The sequence below is a fragment of the Nuphar pumila genome, chromosome 1, assembly GCF_984573655.1.
Source record: "Nuphar pumila chromosome 1, dmNupPumi1.hap1.1, whole genome shotgun sequence".
NCBI classification, from domain to species: Eukaryota; Viridiplantae; Streptophyta; class Magnoliopsida; order Nymphaeales; family Nymphaeaceae; genus Nuphar; species Nuphar pumila.
The window spans coordinates 80,147,507-80,164,786 of NC_143249.1; positions in this window are offsets into that span (position 1 = coordinate 80,147,507).

Below are 17,280 nucleotides of genomic sequence, written 5' to 3' on the forward strand. Positions count from 1 at the left end.
CACGCTCTGTTTCCTCGATCCAGCTTTCTGCGAGCTCTGGATCGGCTATGCCAACGAAAACTGGTGGGTCGAGTTTGAGGAACTTCTCATAAGTTATTCCTCCAAGGTTCTCGTTGCGAGGCGGGGCTGGTGCTTGCCTTGATTCATGAATGGCAGACACAAGCCTGTTGAGTGTTTCCAGCAGGAAGCCCTGCGTATGAGACTCCTCGCTCGGCATGGTTCTCCTTGTCCTAGGAGCCATTTATCTATTCACGCAAATATACCCAAATCAGTAAAAGTGTAAGATTTATACTTACAGTGCGATATCGTGGACATGACGGATCTTGAACCCGGTTTCTCAGACACATGCTCTGATACCAATTCTGTAACGCCCCGGATTTCCAAGACAAAGCTAAGTTAAAATTTTCATGAATTTCTTTTTTTTTTTTTTCTTTGCAGCGGAACTTAGAAAAGCTTTTAGCAACGGAATCAGACGATAATGAGTCGTCAGTTTTAGAAAACTCCGAGCACGTTGCAGGTATGTGGCCAAGCAACTCATTGACCACCAAAGTGTTCCATTTTATCGAAAACTCATGTTTATTACAACACTACTGCTTAGAAAAGCAGTGTAGGTTCAATAAAAGGAAGCAGTACAACTCTGTCTAGAGAAACCCTGGAACTCGATGCCGCCTTGCTCCGCATATCGCAACGCAGGTCCAACACCTGAAATCCCCATTAAACGGGGTCAGAACCACTGATGGTCTGATAAGCATGCAGTCATTCATCCATTCAACTCAAGTACAAATAATGACCACTTAGGGTCGCAATGCGTAATAACGATGCTCAAGCCTCCAAGACTTAGCGTATATCGCAAGAGCCTCCGCAGGGCTATGAGTTGAACATTCGCTCAAGTCTTCACGACTTAGCCTTGACCTCTTTCGGGTCTTAAAGTGATGCCTAGCTCAAGTCTTCATACTTGGCACATCCATATCCCACGCATCTAAGGACAGCTCCTCGAGCTTCACTTAGTCGTGCGGATACAACACGGGTCTTTGCCCAGTCGGCCCAGTAGTATACCGAACATGACACCTTCACAAAGGTTATGCAGGACTGACTCAATACGTCATCCACTCATACATTCAAAGCATCGTTGTACCTAAGCTAATGCATTGTTTGATAATTAACTGCTCCCGCCTTTGGTACGCAGGTAGAGCTATTGTCTGGGCATCAACGCGACGTTCTGGGGGTTGATTATTCTATGTATTTTAGATACCCCAGAGGCCTGTTGACCCTATCCATAGTAGGGCAGTGTGTTTCAACTGGGAGAACCCTACTAGGGCCATATTCGGATGCATCCTCTACTTGCAGTAGTTGGGTTCAATCCTTAGATCTTAAGGATAACCACGACCCCAAAACCCATGAGTGATTGAGGCTATCGTGGACTCTATCAGGTCCAAAGTAAAATACGTGTCACTCAAGGCTGTACCATCACTGTCATTCCACAGTGAGCATAATTCCTGAAGGGGTCTGCCAGTCTTACAATTACTTGGACAGAATCTGCATGCCATTTAGGCAGCCCATGCTTTTAGCACTACGGGAGTATGTACCCGACCCCATTCAGTCCGCCCCAACACAGTCATTACTTAGGGGGTACCCCTAACATGATTTTCAACCGCGGGGTATGTGCGACCTTAAGTCTTATTCATATGCATGCAGAACACCACTCTTGGCACTTCGGCCACCATGAGCATCACACCTCTTTTGGGTGGAAACAACACACTTTGGCTCATCAGCCCTTACGAGTCTGGTTGTGTAACCGTTCTCAATGAGCATGCATATGACTCGATCTAAATAGATCGGCTACTCGGCGTATTTTTACGCAACGAGTCCAAACCTAGTCAAGGCGCCACCTCTACTCTGGCTCGACGGCCCTTACGAGCAAGGTGCCCTTGCAGGCACAAGGATACGAGCCGATCTGGCATCGTTCCATCAACGGACATCATTATGTCGTTCCATTGGTTCCGGCAGCTCTTCTGCCAACCATTTCGTCAGCACCTCCCCTGCTCTATCGGCAGCGGTGCAACGAACCCTTCTACGTTGTAGAAGGCATTCCATGAACTGGGTAGCACTCTGCTATATGTCAGAGTATCCTGCTACGTTCTTTCTGAGCTATTCTTAGCTTCTTCAGAATTTTCAGCAGCACTTCTTCTCTTTTACGGAGAAAGCGTGCATTTCTTTTATCCATTTCAGCGGCATCTCCCCTCTTTGGCGGGAAATCGCTATGCTTAACTCGGGAAATGGATGCGCACCGTTGTGCGTACTTTGCATCCATCAAGGTTGCAGGAACCCTGGGCCATAGCCAGGCCATACGTAATTGACTTAGTCTTTACGTAAAGAGCATTTTGCCAAAAACCGAAGCCTTTCCAATAGGGGCTTCATTCGTCAAGCAGAATCTTGAACGAGGAGCGGTCAGGGAATCGCATGGGCGATTTGGAGTTTGATCTCCATTTGAACGCTCATTTATGTGCCATATATATAGTATAAGCAGAAGCCTGAGCTTTATACAGCGGCGGCGTAAAGAAATGCATATACTATTGTTCAGGGTGTGTAACTGAACGAGATATTCTACATATATATCAAAACAGAAGCCTTGGTGTCATTCAACACGACGGCGTAAGTAAAGACATTGCAGAAGGCACGAGCCTTGGCATCGTTCGACGCGATGACATAAGTAAATGCATAATCGGAAGTGCAGTAATCGGAAGTGCAGAAAACAAGAAGCCTTGGCATCATACGACGCGACGGCAAAGGTAAATTACATAGCCTGTGTGATATAGGACGCGTCGGCAGAATCAGCAGATATACACCTAGATTCGTATCCAACGATAGTTACGAGGCGAGCGGGTGAACACCGAAGTGTTCTGAAGGGCTCAACCAAGAACTAGGGCGAGATACCATTTTTAAAACGCATATACTGCGTATTTGAACATAGATATATCCGACGATAGTTTCGAGACGAGCGGGTGAACACCGAAGTGTCCAAAAAGGGCTCAATTAAGAACTAAAGCAAGATACTACTTCAGAAAGTATATGCTATATACAAACAATCAAATACTTGAGAGAGATGGATCAACGAAGCGAACTTACTTCAAATCGTGGAAGAAACGACTTTGGGTTGCTTCTTTGGCTTCGAGCCTTCCTCCGAGAGGTCTGACTAAGTCAGATGAAGCTGACTTAGTTGAGAAAGAGGTAGAGCAGGTCAAGCTACTCAACCTAAGTGGTTTGAACCAAACAGAGTTCGGTCCAAGTCAACTGGGTTCAGCCGGTTCGAACTCAGCTCAAGTAGGCTAAGTCTGGGTTCAGAAATCCAAACCAGAATTTAGACAAAAAAGGACTTTGACTTTGACTTTAAACCCAACTAGGTTCAAGTCAAGTCAACTAGGTTTGGACTAGGTCAAGTGGGTTCAGACCCAGGTCAGGTGAGCTAGGACCAGGTCAGGCAGGCTCAGACCAGGTCAGGTGGGTTCAGGCCAGGTCAGGTGGGCTCAGACCCACTTGGGCTCACTAGGGAAGGTTTAGGAGAGAGAGAGGAGGCAAGAGAGAGAGAGGGGGGTCGAAATTATGAGAAGAGAGAGAGTGGGGAGGGCTATTTATAGCCCAAGCCCACCTCCTCTTGGGATTTTTTATTCCCATTTTGCCCCTTGGCTTTATTTTAATTCCAAGAGGTTCCTTTTGAGGTGGGGCCCACTAGATATTTCCATAGGATATTTTGTAGGTCCCACAAGATATTTTCTGAGGAATATTTCTGTGGGTCCCACCAACATTTCTGTGGTTCCCGCAAAAATTTCGGGTTTTCGGCAATTTTTTTCCGAAAAATTCTGAGTACGCCATTCTCTTCGTATTGACGTAACTAAGAAAGTTGGCTCGAGGAAATCTTTTGATTTCGTTTAGGTAGGAAGTTATGGCTTCCAGAGTGTTTGAGCATATATTCGCAAAGTGACGAATATCCTAAGTATAACTGGTTCGTACAAATCGATCTGATTCGTATTTCGGGTTCAGATGCTATTTTTACTTGAAAATGCCTCGAGAATTTTTTTCAGAAAGATACTGAAAAATTGTGGGTCTTACAATAAGTTGGAAAACTATGATGTATGCTTAGAAAACATTTGGAGTTGAAAAGCATTTCTCAGGAAAAAGATGGAAATCAATCTTTCAAAAAATTCTGATGAAAAGGATTTGAAATCTTGAGAAAATTTATGAAGATTTGAGAAAATCATGAATGGTTGAAAATCCGGAAAAATAGAAGTGATTCTTGAGAAAAAGTTGAACACTAGAAGAGAAAATGCTGATCAGGAAAATTCTAGCTTCGAAAAGTTTCTCAGGAAAATGGGCAAAATTCATTGGACAACTCTTTAGAGCAGGAAAATTGAAACTCGGGAACTTGAAACCCTGAGAATCTTAATCTTGAAATACTTGGAAATCGATTTTGATTTTTTTTAGAAAGATGAGAAATTCCCTTTGAAAAGAATCTTAAGAAAATAACATTTTCTAGGGAAAATCACGAGAAAACTTGACTTGGAAAATCCGACTTTGAAAATTTTAGAAGTTTCTTGAGAAATCAATTTTCTTGAGAATGAAATCTTCTTGAGAAAACCATGAGAAAACAGATGATGCCATGATGCAGATGATTTGGATGTATGAATGCACTTTGAAAAGATTTTCTGAGAGATTTTGTTGGAAAAATGTGCATTAAGCCAAAGTAAATCCTTCGCATATTCTGATTGTGGCCATGAATATGTTCAGAGTTTATTTGAGTTAATTCACAATATTTTGAAAAATTGGAAAAATGATGTGCATTTTTAAGATAGCCTAAGAGTGTAGGCTCAGTGTGACTAGTAGAAAGATGATGGATCTGGGTCTCGTCCATATTCTGACTAGGGCCGTAAATATGGACTCCACCGAGTTCATCAACTCTCTAAGAGTTGGTGCACGTGCCATTCATGTACATCCATGGTGATTTTGCAAAATGAGATATATGACTCACAGAATCAGGATATTGCAGGAATTAAACTACATGAGATGCATCCTAATCTAAGCAGTAAAAGTAAATATTATTCCAAGTTTGATTATTACATCTCTGACATAAAACAAAATAAATGAAAATATAAAGTTAAAAGACTCGGCATCCTCCAGATTTTCCTGCAAAAGCGAGTTAGTACAAGGAATGGAAATTCAAGATATACAGTGAAATACACATACATATATACGTATATGTTTATAAAGATATATACAAACATATATGTTTCTATAATTATGAAAAAAAAAAAACCAATTTGCACCTATATTATACATATGAGATGTATACCAGGATACAAATGACTGGAAGCATGAGGTTGGGCTATGGGATGCCATAATATACAACATTGATTGATGATATACAGAATATGTGAAAATGATGATATTTACAGATAATGGGGTGTATCTGGCATATCGGTGATAGCCAATATGATAATGATATTGCAATATGCTATGACAGAGGTATTAATGATCAAATACAGAGAGTGGATTGTATGATGAAAGGAACTATATGCAGGGAAAATATCAAATGTTGAATGCCCAAAGCAATAGTTGGCTAGAGCTGAATTACATTGTATGAAAATTCAAAACATATGTTACATAATGAAATAAAATGTATATAAAAAAAAATGAGACAAGGCTGGGTATGAATGGTGTGGAGGTAATGCCGTGGCATGGGCAAGGAGGCAGTTATGTAGACTTGAAATGTTGATATACAGGATGAAGGGGTTGGGACACTGATGTTCTAACAGGAATGAATGGAAGGGTGGTGGACGATTACAATACATCAGAATGATGCTGGCCAATCTAGAGTTCAACCACAGTCATACTCATAAACTCTTCTTGCTCACAGTGCCCTTTTTTGCAAACTGTTTTCCAATATGAATAGTCACTGCCACAATGGGTCATCAGTGAGAATGCACACAGCGCCGTTGAAACAAATTTATAATGGCAGGAGTTTAGGAGCAGGGAAAATATGACTGGAACGTGGGACCAAAAAGGGGTATCTACAGAAACCTTGGTGGGGTATTGGAGGTGAAGATAGGGTAAGTGCTGTATAGTGTCAGCGAAATACAAGAGAAACTAAGGCAGACTTACAAGTACGCAGAAAATAACTTAATAGGTATAAAGGGATAAGAAATGTGGATGCCCTGTTATATTGAAAACTAAAAAAAAAAATGGGATGTGCAAGGATTAAACTGATGGTATATACATATTAAACGGCCTGCCACAGTGCAGTAAAAAAAAAACTACTACATGAACCTGCAAATCAGTCTTACTTAACTAGATCACATTATACACCATCGAAACCTGCTAAATTTATCCACAAACTTTTATAAAGAACTTTTTGCAGAACGCATTATATGGTTGATGTAGTAATAAGGAGGAGCTACTTGACTGCTATTGTAACAGAATGATAGCATACAAACATGATGGTGAGCATGTTACAGATAAAGCATGATATTGTGATGGAACATACAACACGCAGATGTTATACAAGTGAAAGACAGTTAGAAAAAAATGACACCAAACTACACAAATAGGTCGTTGTAAGTACTGAGCATTTATATCTTAGTACATTGTCTAAATGCTCACACAGGAAAGTTTTGAAATTATATCACAACTAGAAGTTACACCCATCTGGGCAAACACATATGCCATTTAGCCTGAATAATCCTCTTCGCTGGGTCAAATTTCCACAACAAATCTCGCAGCAACATGATCTCATACAGCAGAGGTTCGAATCATGACAATCCCTTTTATCCAAAGTTTTGCAGAAATGATTGTATCTAACGCTGCAATTGGTCTGATAATAAAACTAAATGGCTATGGAAATTGTCAACAAAAAAAAAAAAATTGTTCCTCTTCTAGCTGATAACAATGTGCCCTGCACTACAATATCCATTAGTGAAAACTGGAAACAATACCCCTTTACATTCCTCTATGAGCCCAGCGAGAACAGGGGTTGCACAAATGGTAAAGGTAACGTTATATACAAAAAAAAAATGAGAGGCATAGATATATGACAGGGTATTCCACCATAAAGTATGATGATACAGGTAATAGGACTTAACACAGGTAGAAGAAATATATAGTGTCCGGGTTAAGAACACAGTTCACTGTATGATAAGCCTTGTTGGCTATCATTTTACTCCACTGTATGCGGACATTTTAATGAAAACCACATAAATCTGCGAAAAACCAATGCTCTACCGAAGATTTTAAAACCAATTTTAAATAAGAAAGTCATACGATGATGAGAAGATTAACCCAACTAACACCTGAAATCTTAGTTGCCGCACCTGCAGAAGACTAAAAAAAAACTAAAATTTACTAAAAAAAAATCTTCTTAGGTAAGGGTAAATCATGGGTATGTAATAGGATGAAACCAATATCCACTAAAATGATCTGAAGCCGTTATTTGGAATACTCAGGATATCGGAATGAACCAAAAAAAAGAAAAAAAAAATTAAAGGGATAATTATTTGATAAACTTTGACATCCAAGTTGAATTGATGATGCCATTGAACGGCATCATCGATTCTTGACACATTAGATAAATCAGGATGCAAGCCATGTCAACTGCTGCGACGGGTTTGCATTGCAAATGGCGCAAACTTGATGCTTAATTCACCTAAATGTAGATGTAAAGAAGGCTTTTACCTTGATTCGGCAGAGGTTGAAGAGGATGCTTCCTTCAGGGGAATCGAATCTCCAGGGATGAATCGAGCCTTCAGGTGGAGCGGAGGGTTTCCCTTTCTTGGGTTTTTCGTTGAAAGGTGCTGGAAGCAGGAAACCGCAGAAGGGGAGAGAAGAAGTCGGAGAGCCACCCTCTGCTGGAAGAGAGGCGATAAAGGGAGGGAATGGAGGTGAAGTCGCAGATCGGATGTTCCCAAATCGGGGGGCCCTTGGTGATCGAAGGGGCCTCTTTTTAAAGATTTCGGCGGCTTCCATCCGAAAGATCGACAATTTTGAAGCTTTTCAACCTGATCTTTTGAAAGCATTTGAAAATTTTCAAACAAATTTTTGAAAAATTTTGAAACTCGCCAATCTTTGTAAAGGGGACGGCTGGCTTGTTCTGAAATTTCGGTTCATTTACCTTCAAATTAGGTAAAGTGAACCCCTTTTCTTGTGGCTTCACAATGGCTCCATTTGGGAGAAAAGTAAAAAAAAAAAGAGTAAAAATGGGTCTTTTTTTTTTTAAGGTGGTGCCACCTCAGCCGGGTTAAGAAAGCTTTTTGAAATAAACATTTTTTTTTCTTTATAGAGAGTCTTAGTGGGGTGCCACCTACGTGGGCCCACTAATTATTTTATTAAAATTGAGTCAATTAAATAAAAAAAAATTATAAATCGGTGCCACTCCCGAAAGGGGCACTGTTTTGAAAATAAGAGAAATTTTTTAGAATTTGAGTGTGACACCACCTCGAGGTGGGTCCCACTTCCTTTATTTGAAATAAGAGCCAAATGAGATATTTTGGAATTTTCACAATAATAGGCTAGTTTAGAAAACACGAAGTGGATTGTGGTTTGATTTCAAAACCTAAAAAAAATTTAGAAAGATACGGAGAAATTTGGAGCCCTTTTGTAAGAGTTTGAAATAATGTCTTATGAATTTGAAATTGTGTCCCCCTCTTTTCAACTGACAAAATTTTGAAAATCAATGTCAAAAACTATCCAGATCGTTTTCTTGGGAAAACTTTTGTAATTCGGAGCCCTGGGGGTAAAATGGGAAGAATTGATAATTTTGAAAGCCTAGGGTTTTGAAATCAATTTTAAAATATTAAAAACTCGAATCTGGATTGACATTTTTGAAAATCAGGAGTTCTGGATCTCAAAATGACATACTGTGCAGTGAAATGATATGAAATGCTCATGCGATGTTATGCAAAGACATGTCCTACAAAATTGCCACTCTAAATTTGAATTTGAAAATTCTGACTTCTGGTTAAGCATAAGATTTTGAAAATTTGCAGTTTGAAGATGTCTCTGAGTTTAAATAGAGAAGTTTTGAGACTCGAGAATGGAATTTAGGACTTTCTGCAAGGTTCAATCTTGAAAACTGACCATTTTGCCCTTCATTGGTTCCGAAGAACCGAAATGTGATGATTGATGGCTATATCAGGAAGGTGAGTGAAAATTTGGGGTGTTTACAGGTACGAGCTTCGACCGTTCCTGGCGCCTTTACCAGAGGTAATCGAACCAAGGGTCGAATTTACGCCTCTTTGCTTTGCTAAAATATCATCTAAGAATTTATCCTAAGTCTAAATGCACAAAGAATCATGCTTGTGCAAATGCAAGGATGTATGCTCTTTTTGAAAATGATTTGGAAATCTCCAAGTATTTCTGAGATGAATCTGATAATAGAGTGAAGGAATGGTTTAGATCTTAAGATTTAAAGTTCTGGATTTTTGGAATAATCAGAGCTTGGGAAAAATAAATCTGGATTTTGAAACGAATGATTTTAAGTTGAGATAAAAGAAGAAGAAAGAAAATTCCAAAGTCATGAATGGACTTTGAATTTAGAATTTTGAATCAGGATAGAGATGAAATTTGGAATGTAATTTGAATTTCAGTTTTAAAGTTTGAAATCAGAATAAGATTTGAGAAATCAAAATAGAATTGAGAAATAGAATTGGTTTTTGGAATTTTGAGAATCAAGATAAACTTGGATTTTGAAATCTGGAATGAAATGGAATTGGATTTGAAAAATTGGAATTGGGAATAGAGTCTGATTTAAACTCTGGAATTCAAGATGGAATTTAAATCCAAAGTCTAGATCCTGGATAGAATTGAGATCAAAATTGAATTTTGGATTTAGAATCCTAAATGGAAATTGGAAAATCTGAGATCCAATGAAGTTGAATTTCTGAATTTTAAATGGAATTGTTTCCAAGATCTGGAATCCAAGATGGAATTTGGATCTGAAGTTTGAGATCCAAGATGAAATTGGGTCCGAAATTTAGAATGGAATTTGGATCTGAAATCTAAGATCCAAGATGGAATTGAATTCTGGATCCTAAAGGAAATTTGGATCTGAAGTCTGAGATCCAAGATGGAATTGGATTCTGGATCCTAAAATGGATTTTGGATCTGAAGTCTGAGATCCAAGGTGAAGTTGGATTCTGGATCCTAAAATGGATTTTGGATCTGAAGTCTAAGATCCAAGGTGAGATTGGATCCTGGATCCTAAAATGGATATTGGATCTGAAGTCTGAGATCCAAAAGTGTAGATTGTATTTGAAAATCTGGATCCAAGTTGGGATTAGGATCTAACTTTGAATTTGGATTCTGAGAGTCCAAATGGTACTTTTGAAGATGAATCTGGGTTTTGAAAAACCCATATTTGAATTTAAAATTTAAGAAGGGTCAAGTTTTTGAGATTCAGAATCAATCTCAAACTTTGATTTTGAATTTGAAGATGAGAAAAATAAACTTGATTTTGAAACAGAAGATGACTTTTGAAGTTTGGATTTTGATTTGGAAATTGAAATTTTGAATACAAAATGATTTCGAAATTTCAAAGTCAAATTGGACTTTGAAATTGAATTTTTGAATCTTGAAATGAGATAGAATTGAATTTGAATCTATAAATAAGATTTGATTTGAGGAATGAGGAAAAAGAATCACTTGGAATTTTGAAAAGGAAATTTTGAAGATATAATGCAATTTTATCCTAAATGATGAATGAATTTAAAGGGTTTGAAATTGGATTTTGAAGATCATATTTCATTCCTTAAATGAATGTAAATAAGATTAATGATATAATACACTCCTGACTATGGTCATTGAATATATTATATAATGATCATATCTAAATTCAAATGAAGAATCAAACATATTTTAGTGCTTTTATAGAGTTTAGAGAGAAATTAACTCTCAGTATACCCTGACTATGGCCATTGATATACGTATTGAATTAATTTTAAACTAAACTCTGATAAAAGAAAAAATATTTAAAGGAAACATGATGAATTTTGAAAAGGGTCCAGTGTGGATCCAGTGTTATTTTATAAAAGATAAAAATACTAAGTTTTGTTTACATCCTGACTATGGTCATTGATGTAAATTATCAACTTAGGATTAATTACCTCTTACAAAATGGTGCACGTGCCATTCGTGTGTCACCATTGTGAGATTTTGAGAAATAAAGGCAAAAAGCATGAAAATAAGCAATTTATGATATTTACAATGCTCATTCATTCTATCTAAAACAGGAGATGTAAATTCTCACTAAGATCTAACTATTATAATACATGAAATTGAATTTACAACTCCAAATACTGACCTTTTTCACATATTCCTCTGCAAAACACTTGATTAGTATGAAAAGAGAAGAAAATTTGCACATATCATATATATGTTAATGGTAAAAGAATGCTCACATGCCAAGGTATTTAAGATCTAAAGGTGTGAAAAAATGATATATATTTATGTACATATATACATGCATATATATATATGTATATATCTATCTATATATATATATATATATATATATATATATATATATATATATATATATAGGTGGAATAGTGAATGTGCAGGGACTGTATAGGCAATATCAATTTGCAGGAGGTGGGGTAAGTAGCCAATACCTGCCATCATGAAATGCAAAAGATAGTAACTGACATGCAAGTGCAACAACTTACATAATACTATATGCAAATTTTATGGAAAATCAATGTCAGATGTGATAATAGAGGTGCAGTAGCAGACCTATATTCAGTGGATGCACAAGTGTTGAACTTGAGGTAAGTGTAGATAACTACTGCAAATGACTTAACTAACTAGTATAATTTCCCATTCTACTATAATATGTCATGGATTAGTGTGCTCAAGGAGCTATGGCATGGACTAAACAGTCAATGATGCTTATGTACTTAGCAGGCTGAATACATATAATTAGTTAAGAATATACAATAAAGTAGATGGGTTGGGGTGATAAGGTTTCATGTAGCAGATGGCGGGACTGGCGACAGTGAACTGAAGGAAGGATTAAGGTAGGAAGTCTGGACAATGCTGTGACAGGGACTACAGCAATATGCATATAGCAAGGTAAATATAAGAAATAAGAGGGTACTTGTTATATGTTGGGAAGTGAGGGTATAGCCGATGACTGTTGGAGTATTCAAAGGCAATGAAGAAAAATGACATAAATGGATGTCTGTATTGCTGTGTAATACCTGATAACAAATGAGGTTCAATGGTGATTGCAGTGAAATGAAGTAGAATGAGCACGGTGACATGGTAAAAAGTGATTGATTGAGTGAGTGTTGTGCTGAAAAGAAGAAATGTACAGTGGTGGTGGATAAAAGATGGGAAACCTAAGTGCTAAATGTGAGACACAGATGTAGTGAATGCTACTAATGGGCAATGTGAGTGTAGTAAGTAAAAGAGCATTACACTTTATAAATGTAGAGAAGATGAAAAAGTTACGCTATAGGAATGCATGGAAAGAATGAAAATGTTATGTTACAGTTGAATCTATGCTTATAATAATGAAACTGGAATTCCCCAAGAGGGATCAATTCTGTCTGTGGCAGATAAAGTGTAGGGGGAATGCCCAGGGCGCCCCAACTATCAATATCCCAGCTCCTTCATGACAAACCCCCTTCCCACGTTCTACTCTTTCTGTATTTTGATCAAACTCAGGAATGAAGACCCCATTCCTCAAACTGTTGAGTAGGCTTCAGGAGTAAAGGAGCAATTGGAGGTAGCATAAGGGAGTTTTTCCTGCATTTAACGTCAAAACTGGGATAAAACCAACACATAACAAGGAAAATAATCTGCTGCTGACCAATATCTGGAGGAAGAGGAGCTGAACAAGGCAGTGGTTCTTCTTTTTGACCTTGAACCTTCTCATTTCTCATAACACACCATCTAAATGAATTAAATCGAACCTTGATGCCATAACAAAACTGTGATATTTTCAAGGGAGGTATATTGTGAGCATGAATACTGTAACTACATATCCATCAGACTTCTTCTTATTGCTTCATACGACAACCTATGGACACGGTTGGGTTACTCCAATTCTTTGCATTTGATTGCCACCCAGATAGAAAAGAAAAAAAAAATGAACCAAATGAACAATACATGCATAATACACAAGAAACTATAATGAACAAAATGGTGTATTTCTCCCTCTAATAGAGAGCTATTGTTCGGCAACCACAGAGTATTCTAGTAGTTTCTGGACTGACTCTATTTTGACGCAGAGAACTCAATGAAATCAAAATAACTACATAGGGTTTGGTGTGATCTATGTTTGGATCCATATCCCTGTATAGAGGAAGATTCAGCAACTTCTGAATCTGCTGAACCATATTATGCAGACGGTGATGTATCAACACCATGTAACCAGGTTAGATTTTCAAACTGGATTTTGTTTTTGTTTTTTTTAGTCATGCAACACACACAAAAATGGAAGGAACGCATTTGACAATGACATCCCATAACATTGATAAAAAAAAAAAAAGATGCATGGTATAACCTGACGTGATCTTCAATGAAACATTGGATGAAAAACCAAGAGGTTTTATCATTTAAACAGAAGCAGAGGCATCTTGTGAGATGTTATTTCTTCCAGCCATAGTGTTGCTGATCTGAAGCAGGATTTGAAAAGGTGCGGCTCCAAATCCCTTCCTGTATGACCACTGATTACATCGATATCTCTGCTATCCCCATTTCTAAGAAACACACATCTGCCTCTCCTGGCACTTATATCGTTACCTCTGTTCTTGGAACAATGATAGCCGCCACACATGGACAACACTAAGTATCTACAAGTAGAAGTCTAGGGTGGTTTTAAGCAGGACGCTAGTGATAAAAAAAAAAGCAGCGGCGAGTAGGTAAACTTAATAAAATGTAGGCAAAACATGAACGTGAGATCTTAGCTAAAGGAATCCGATCTATCGCTAGATCGAATTTCATAATAATAATAATAAAAAAAATTCTAGATATGAAGCAACAGAGCCGTAAAAGGGAAGATGAAACTGAATGAAAAAAAAATAGGTAGATAAGATTACCTGGATGAAAGCAAATGGCAGTCTATCGCAACACAAAGAATTAAGATGTAATGAATATCAAAATTAAAATTGTGTCTGATGATATTGAAATCAAAGCGTCAGGGCCAACAAGGGCAATAAATCCAAACATTTATATGGGGATTCTATAGAAAATCTGAAATCCAGCAGGAACTCAAGAGAAAAGCAAATTCAAGCAGCAAAATTGGACTGGAATTCAGATTAACCCTGTCGGACCATTGAATCTGAGCCCAAAATCGCAGCATAAAGAAATAGGTAAAAGAAATAAAATGAGATGTGGGAATGTGGTTGTTTCGTTGCTATCGCACGAAAGGTAGATTGGTTTTGCTAAAAAGCAAAAACCAGTGCTACCGTGGTGCTTCAAAAGGGGCCGAACCAGGAGATTTAAAAAGAAATCCAAGATAATGAGGAAAAATAAAGAGAATCTAAAAACAAATATAAGCAGATGAGCGATACTTATTAAATGACACTACTAGGAAGGAGTAATAACCAGAGAGGATGACTCACCGTATTCTGGAGGAAGAGACTGGATCGATTTCCTTGTTCGCAGGACCTCTGAAGGGGGGAGGAGGGTTTTCCTTCTATCTCCTTTTCAAGCTCTTCTTCTGATCGGGAAGAAGAGGAGTGAGGAAGCGGATGTTGGAGAAGGAGGTCGGCTTCCTTATTACTGCAGAGGAGAAAAAACCTCAGGCAAGGGAAGGGCAGGCGAGAAGGGTGATGGATTGTAATGGAATCAAGAGGGGAAAATGGATCCTTCAGAGAAAACGTCGATGCCCTGAAGAAGATGGGGTGTCTCTTCTTAAAGAGAGCCTGGATGATTCGAGAATGGATTTGTTGAGGATGAAAGGTGAAAAAGGGAGAGGTTGGTTTGAGATCAACGATGGTGAGGAGAGGAGGAAGGCGCGGGAAGGAGTCCGTTACTCTTTTATGATATTTCCAAAAAGAGGATCCTCTTTAAAAAGCTTATTGTAAAAATGCTTTTCAAGTGAGGTTTTAAGCAAAAATAGCTTTTAAAAAGCTTGAAACCGTTTGTTTTTCTCGTAGTTTTCCAAATTTTTTGGTTTTTGTGTTATTTTCCCATTTTTTATGATTTTGGAATAAAAATCTAAGATTTTACGAGAAAACAAAAATTAAACACTAATTTTTTGTATTTTTGCAGAATATTTACAAAAGAGAGTTTTTCTGAGAACTCAAGGCTATTTTTGAGAAAATTTCTTCAGAAAATGGGTATATATCTGGATTTTTAGGAAATATTTGAGGTTTACAACCTCGAATTGAGAAATATAGGGTTGTGGATCCAAGAGGATGCCGGATGAGATGCCCGAGTCATTCAAAACCATTTTCGGTATTTTTGTAATTTTAATTTGGAAATCAGACAACGGGGCTCAGATTTGGGTTTAAAACATTGGGTTAGAATCCGGAATTGAATTTGAATATATTAATATGGAATTTAGTCCAGAAAGTCTGAAGAATGACTAAAATTTAGCTTTGGTTTTCTCAGAAGATGGAGTCAGGGGCAAAGAGGTCATTTTTACCAAACTTTGAAAAATTTGGGGTGTTCACAGATGCCCCTCTGTGAACACCCCAAATTTTCCAAAAATTCTAAAAAATTCCCTTTTTACCCCTGGGTCCATCTTTGAATAATCAGGTAAATTTTTGATAAAATTTCCATTTATTTCTCGGATTCGCTGGAATCTAACTCAATTTCCATTTCTAACCCATTTTTTGAAGGATTTTCCAAAGAACAAAACTCTCAAAAAACCCTTCTTTTGTAAATATTTTCAAGTTTTACAAAATATTTCAAAAATCCTTTTATTTTCTCGTAAGTTTCAGAGATTCATCTTAAAAACACCAAAAAATATGGAAAATACCGAAAGAAAATAACAACAAATCCAAAAAATCAGAAAATATGCCGTTTAAACCCCATTTGAAACTCGTTTTGCTAAAAACCTCATTTGAAAAACCATTTTTATATAAAATCCTTTTGATGGAGCCCCTTTTTGGAAATTGGGAAAAGCTGTAACGGCTCCCTCCCGCTCTCAAACTCTCTTCCTCTCTCCCTCCATCGCACCCTCTTCCTCCTCCGCTCATCTCCAACAACTTTCATCCGTTCCTGAAGCTTCTTCCCCTTCTTTAAAAGGGGCACGAAGGAGAAGAGTTGGGCATCTGCCATTCACCTCGCCATCTCATTTCTTCTGATTGCCTTCTTCCGGTCTTATTCTCCTGATCTTCCCCAACTCCTTCTTCTTCTTCTTCACCTTCCTATCTCCTCTGGTTCTCCTCAAATAGCAGCGGAAGATCAATTACCTCTGCCATCGTAGGTAAGTAATCATCCTTTTCTTTCTTTTTCGATCCCCTGTAAAGAATTCCCTTCTTGCCTTACTGTATTTATCCGGGTTTTTTTATCCTAATGCATCCATGGTAGGATCGGCCTGCATATAGCAGGATCGATCCTCCCGTTGCTATAATAACGGAATATTTATTCCAACAACCCCTTCATTTCTGATTTTAGTTTTACGTTTGCATTTCGATTCATGTTGCTTTCTTATCACTTTTTATTGATCGGGATTACTCATGATATTTCAATATCATGCCTCCCCTGTTTCTATTCCTATTTTTGACTTTTGATTTCCCATTTTCTGATTTTACTTTGTTTCTGGCTTTGATAATGTCCAATCGAATTTCTTCCTCTCATGGTAATTTCGCCCAGGTTGTATAGATGGAATGGCTTATACAATGATGTCTGATCTGATCCAATATCAGATCGAGCTCATCTAGCAAGAATCGTCAACCCTTTTTTTTTTTTGGTGATTGTTACCTTGCTCAGTAGATTTTCAAGAAATTTTAACTTGTCTCGATGCAAAAACCCTCTGCATCAAGTGATATTCATCTGCTGAAAACCCATTGTGGGCTTTGACTGACCTGGATTTATCATGTAATCCCCATTTAATGCAATATCTCCGCATTTGCATCTGAATCACGACAAAATGCTTGGTCGGACTAAAAAAAAAAAAACCAAATCTCTGTTTAGCTTTGGAAGACAAATCAGATCTGCGGAAGTCGCTCATCTCGTTTGTGAAATACTTGTTGATGACCCCTGGTTTTGAGTCACCATAAAAGGTTGGTTTGCCATCGCTCTGAGAGCAGACTGGAGTTACATTGAAAATGGCTTTCACTC